Genomic DNA, 6,277 nt, shown 5'->3' with positions numbered 1-6,277 from the left:
CCTGCTGAGGTCTAAGTGGGTGGAGGTGGGGCAGGGGAATGCCCAATCTCAAGGGTGTTGACTGACAGGGAACAGCCGTGATTCATGGGGCTAGCTTCTCCATGGGGGAAACTCATTGGGCTACCACTAGCAACTGTGCTTTCACTAACACTCCTCCAGTGCACTTCTGTCTGCCAATGTCTGCATTCATTCCGAGTTACTTTTTTTCAGTGATTTTCACAGCTATTGTAACTTCTAGCTCTAGGAAAGGGCATGAGGGAGTTCATGTCTTTGCCAGTAGTGCCTGAGGAAGATGGAACAGTTTTCAAAGATGAGTTACTCACAATGTGAATTCATTGAGTAAATAAAGGCTGAATGATAATGGGAAGAGTTACTCATATACCGTAACAGACACTTAACTGCCTTCTGACTGTCTGGCCTGTTTTTCATACCACCATTACTCCTTACTCTGAATGAGGTTAATGGGAATTAATACATATGTATTAGGGAAAGGAGAGGCCCTTGGGAACATGAGCTAAATATCAGTACAGTGCTACTCTCTAGGTAGATAATAGGGTACTTGGGGAAGCACTGAGTAATGGTTGAAAGATAAATTACATATATGCTAGTCAATATCTTGCCAATTAAGCTTACTCTATTCCTGAACAGAATATTTCTGAGAAAACCACTGACATGTAAGCTATTCAAACAGTTGTATCTTACTGCATTGTGCTATTTTGTGGGGCAATTTCTTTCCATTTTGACTGTCATATAAATAGACAGCGAAACTGTCTTTTGCTAACTTCCACAGAAAATGCTTCAAAATTGTGTCTGCAGGAACAGCAGATAGCTAATAGTCATTGAATAGAAAAACCAGCCATCCCACAAGGTAATGTGTGTTAAAGAATATCCCTAAAATGTATGTTATACTTGGCCAAGCTGTACGGTTCTAGTCTACTCATTAAGAGCAGCATATTTAAGCAGATTACTTACACGCTGTCTCTTTTATTCCTATCATTGCTATCTCTAGCCTGTATGATTAATTATTTATATAATGCTCATATGGTGAAATATATATCACACATTATGAACATTAGACAGTGCTGCTGTATGGTTTATATCACAGTACTCTATCAACTGACGGTATAAAGAGCCTCTCTGATATGCAGGCTGGGTGACTGTCCTGATGAATAGATCTTGTTCAGACCCTGTGTACATATTAAAGCAATGTTTTATCACTATATAGATATATACACACACTCAGTAGACACTGGTGTTAAAATAAATATTGTGACTTTGTGAAGAGAATAGTCTTGCTGAGTACAAGGCAGCATCAGATTGTCCTTATCAGTCATGCAGATAGGAGCACACAGACTTGTAGCTTAGTTGTTGTTTGGGATGCCTCCCCTTCTCATATATCTCAAGAAAGGGTTCTGTTCTTCATCAGATCAATCCTGTGGGATGGTCTAAATCTGTGTATACACAAGAAATCTTAAAGCTTCATGTCAATTCAGTCTATTTTGACTAAAGGGTTTGTTAAGCTTATTACCCTTTACTGACCACTTATCAGTGTATCATGAACATTGTAGGAAATATAAAAGAATGATGATTCTTTAAAGAAAGTAAAAATGAATGACTCAAGATTGAACTGTTCTCTTTTTAATAGATTTGAGATATAATTCATCTATCATACAATTCATCCATCTAAAGTGTACAGTCCAATTGATTTTAGTGTATTCAGTGTTGTATGTATAACTATCACCACAATCAATTTTAGAATATTTCATCACCCATAAGAGGACTCTTGTACCAATCAACAATCACTTCCCACTTCCAATTTTCTCCTTCCTCAATGCCCAGTATCATGCAACCACTAATCTTCTTTCTATCTCTATGGGTTTGCTTAATCTTGACATTTCATTTAGACAGAATCATATACTTTGTGGTCTTTTGTGGCTGGTTTCTTTCACAGGCATAATGTTTTCAAGGTTCATCCCCAATGTAACATCAGTAATTCTTTCCTTTTTTTAAACTGAATAATATCCCACTGCACGTATATACTGCATTTTATTTATCATTCATTGGTTAATGGACATTTGGGTTGTGTCAATGTTTTGGCTATTATGAATAATACTGCTGTGTTATACGTTTTTGTATTCAGGAATATTTTTCCTTTATTTTGGGTTTGTATTTAGGAGTGAGTTCCTCTGTTATATGGTAATTCAATGTTAACATTTTGAGAAACTGCCAGAGTGTTTTCCAAAGTGACTGCATGATATTTAATTACCATTAACAATCTACAAGAGTTGTAATTCTCCACACCATTGCCAATACTCGCAATTACCTGTATTTTTTAATATAGCTATCCTAATGGATGTGAAATATTATTTCATGGTGTTTTGGTTCGCATTTTCTTTATGGCTAATAGGCTGAGCAACGTTGACATACTTATTGGCCATTTGTGTGTCTTCTTTGAAGAAATGTTTACTCGGATTCACTGCTCATTTTTAAGTGGGTCATATTTCTTTTTATTTTTGAGTCATAAATGTTTGCTCTGTATTCTAAGAAACAAATATTTTATCAGATATATGCCTTGCAAATATTTTTCCTATTCTGTGTCTTGTCTTTTTATTTTCTTGAAGCACAGGACTTTTTAACTTTGACAAGGTCTAGTTTCTCTAGGTTTTGTTACTTGTAATTTTAGTGTCATGTATAAGAAGACTCTGCCTAACCTTAGTTCATGAAGACTTATCCCTATATTAAAGTCTTCCATTTCTTGTTGTCTTTTTTCTATTATTAAAAATGCAGTACATAAGTCTCCAATTATTATTTTTAAATTGTCTAGATTTTCTTTCAATTCTGTTGATTTTTGCTTTGGATGTTTGAGAACTCTGTTGTTAAGTGCATATATGTTTCCTGATGAAGTGACTCTGTAAATATAATTATGAAATGTTCTTTTTTGTAACTAGTAATAATTTTTGTTTCAAAGTCTGTTCAGCCACTCTAACTTCTTATGGTTGCTGTTTGCATGATACATCATGTTATATCTTTTTCCATCCTTTCATTTTGTATCTTGAATGTATGAAAAACTCCTACAAAGCAACAAGAAAATACCAAACAAACAATATGCAATCCCTATTACCTATTAATTTACTCATAAGTATATACCCCACAAAGATATGTGTACACATTTAAATAAATAATTTATTCTACAATGTTTATAGATGCAGTATTTACAACAATTTCAAACTAAAAACAACTAAAATGCCCATCAATAGAAGAGTAAATAAGTAGTTTGGGGTATATTAATATAATTAAATATTACACTTCAATGAAAATAAATTATGTACAACCACGTACAATATGGTCAAATCTCGTAAATATATCATTGAATTAAAGAAGACCAAAGGAATAGCTGGATGACAGTGCAGTGGTAAAATGTGATGCTCCTCCATGTAGGAAGGTTTTGTGTTTGTGTCCAGAGACCTACCTGAGTATGTTGGCCATTCAGGTACCAATGATGTGGGTCTAGCTGAAGCTGGAGGTGGACCATGGCATCCAGACACTGTTGGAGGTGCTGTCTCTGTTTTTCTCTGTCCCTCATTCATGGAAGAAATAAATATATAAACTTAAAACAAAAGACCAGTCCAGAAGAGTACATATGTTTAAGTCCATTTAGATAAAATATGAAAAGATAAAATTAGTTTATGGATTTGGAAGTCAGGGTAGTGGTTACTCTTGGGTATATAGGTAGTGGAAGAGAAAGTGAGAGGGGATTCTGGGATGTTTCCTTATCTGGTGCTTGCTACTTAGGTATATTTACTTTGTGAAAATTAGTTAATATGTGTACTTTCTGCACATTTATTATTCTTCAACTAATTTTAACAGGATTATGATTTGAATATAATATGGAATGCTTTACTTTTTCTTTAAAAGCTAGCATATAGGGACCAGCAGTTGGCATAATGACTATGTTGCTGGATTTCTATGTAGCTGACCATGGTTCTAGCCCCGGTGGCTTAAAACTCATGCCAGGTGCATGTGCGTGTGTGCTCAAGATCCCAAGACAAGAATGGAGGAGAAGGGATTGCAGTGTGGCCATTCCCCTGTGGGATATTTCTCGCAGTCTGTCTCTCTGTCTCTCTCTGTCTTTCTCGTGAGCACACACGCCCTATAGCAAAAACCTCTCAAAACAAAAACAACAAAAAACAAACCTCTTAAAAAAAAAAAAAAGCTGGTATTTACTGAAACGTGACAAAGATGGCATAAAAAGATGGCACCAGGACCAGCAGTTAGTGTAATGGCTATGTCGCTGGACTCCCATGTAGTCGATCACAGTTTGAGTCCTGGACCTGGTGGCTTAAACTCCCACCGGGCGTGTGCACGTGTTTCCAAGATTCCGAGAGGAGAATGGAGTAGAAGGGATTGTGGCATGGCCATCCCCCCTGGGGGGTGATTTCTCACTTTTTGTCTCTCTGTTTCTGTCTTTCTGGCGAGCGCATGTGCCCTATAGCAAAAACCTCTCCAAAAAAAAAAAAAAAGATGGCACCAAGCTCACTTATAACTGCAAAACACTTAAGTAGAACGCTAGCAAATCTAATCTAGCATTATATTAAAAGAATAGTACTCTAAGAAACCATGAGTGACTTAATATCAGAAAATATAGAAATGTCATTGATCATATCAAGGGTCAAAAGAGACAAGCTCCATGTTTATCTTAATAAATGTCAAAAAAAATTGAACAAAATTCAATATCTATTTCTAATAAAAAGTTAAACAAATTACATGCAGAGTATTACCTCAACATTATTAAAACATTATCTTGAACCAGTAGCTTACATCATACTTAAGAGCAAAACAATAGGGGAGTATTTGTTAAATTTATTTTGTCAAGAAACATGATTTAAATAATAATATGTTGAGGAACTACCAGAAGGAACTCATGTACAAGATGGGACTTTTGGGAACCAGCAGTTAGCGTAATGGCTATGTCGCTGGACTCCCACGTAGTCGACCACGGTTCGCGTCTCGAACCCGGTGGCTTAAATCTCACGCCGGGCGCGTGTGCGTGCGTGCCCAAGATCCCGAGAGGAGAATGGAGGAGAAGGGATTGCGGCGTGACCATCCCCCCTGGGGGGTGATTTCTCGCTTTCTGTCTCTATGTCTCTCTCTGTCTGTCTGGCGAGCTCACGCGCCCTATAGCGAAAACCTCTCAAAAAAAAAAAAAAAAAAAAAGATGGGACTTTTCCTGTTGCCTGAGGCTCCAGATCCAAGAATAAATACAATAACTGTTGAATATCTCCATGTCCTGTACCTCTTGGATGGTGCTAACTCATCTATGCAGGACAAAGAAATGTAAGACCCTCTGGAAAACTTGGTATGCTACTCTTCTCTAGGCTATAAAAAAGAAGACAAAGATTTCATTGTAATTGAAGTGGCCTGTGTTGACAATTGTCTTAGAATTGATATTGGGCCCATGGGGAAAGATAGGAGCATCTTCAGTTAAAGAAGTAGGACTTCAAGAGTCTCATTTGAAATACTTGGCATGGGTGTCCTAGTTGGAGAGAGCCTCGAACTGGTATCTGATGGTTCTCTGAAAAGTTAAAAGACAAGAAGCTGCAACTAATCAAAAGCTCAAAATAGCAAAACTATGGAAAGAAGCTGAATGGAAAAGCCTGGCTTCATGGAGTGGAGCTTGCCTGTAATATATTGAGAAGGACTCTAGCCAATGTGAATCCAAAAGAGAGGCGAACCTTTGGAAATCATGGTCATTAGCAGCCAGAAGGAGGGACATTGCCTATGTGAAGAGAGCTGTAGATGAGAGATCCTAGCAACAGCCATGGAGAATGAACCTCTAAAGAACTAACAGGAGTATGTGAAGAAAGAACGCCTTTTTATAAGCAGTCTACCATATGCAGAGTGCATCTTCCCCAGGTTACATCTGCACCAACCAAGTAAAACCTTTCTATCCCTTAGCTAATCTTTTTTCTTCTACCTTCCCCAAACTACTAGCCCATGTCCAGCTCCAAAGGGGTTTAGAACAACTTGCAAATATAGGTGGTAACGGAATCAGAAATAGAAAAAAAAGAAAAAAAAAGGCTACAGACTTCTCTAACACTGGGAAAGAGGACCAGATAAACTCCCAATATGCTTATGGTTTAAGTTAGAATTGGGGAAAAACAAGTTAAAAAAAACAAGATCTGATGGGCCTGTGGTAAGAAAGACTTAAGATGGCCTTTTCTTTCTTCTTCTTTTTTTTTTTTTTTAAGATAGATTTTTGCTATAGGGCATGGGCATG

This window comes from Tupaia chinensis, unplaced genomic scaffold, assembly GCF_000334495.1.
Source record: "Tupaia chinensis unplaced genomic scaffold, TupChi_1.0 Scaffold000320_2, whole genome shotgun sequence".
Classification (NCBI taxonomy): domain Eukaryota; kingdom Metazoa; phylum Chordata; class Mammalia; order Scandentia; family Tupaiidae; genus Tupaia; species Tupaia belangeri.
This window is presented reverse-complemented; position numbering follows the sequence as displayed.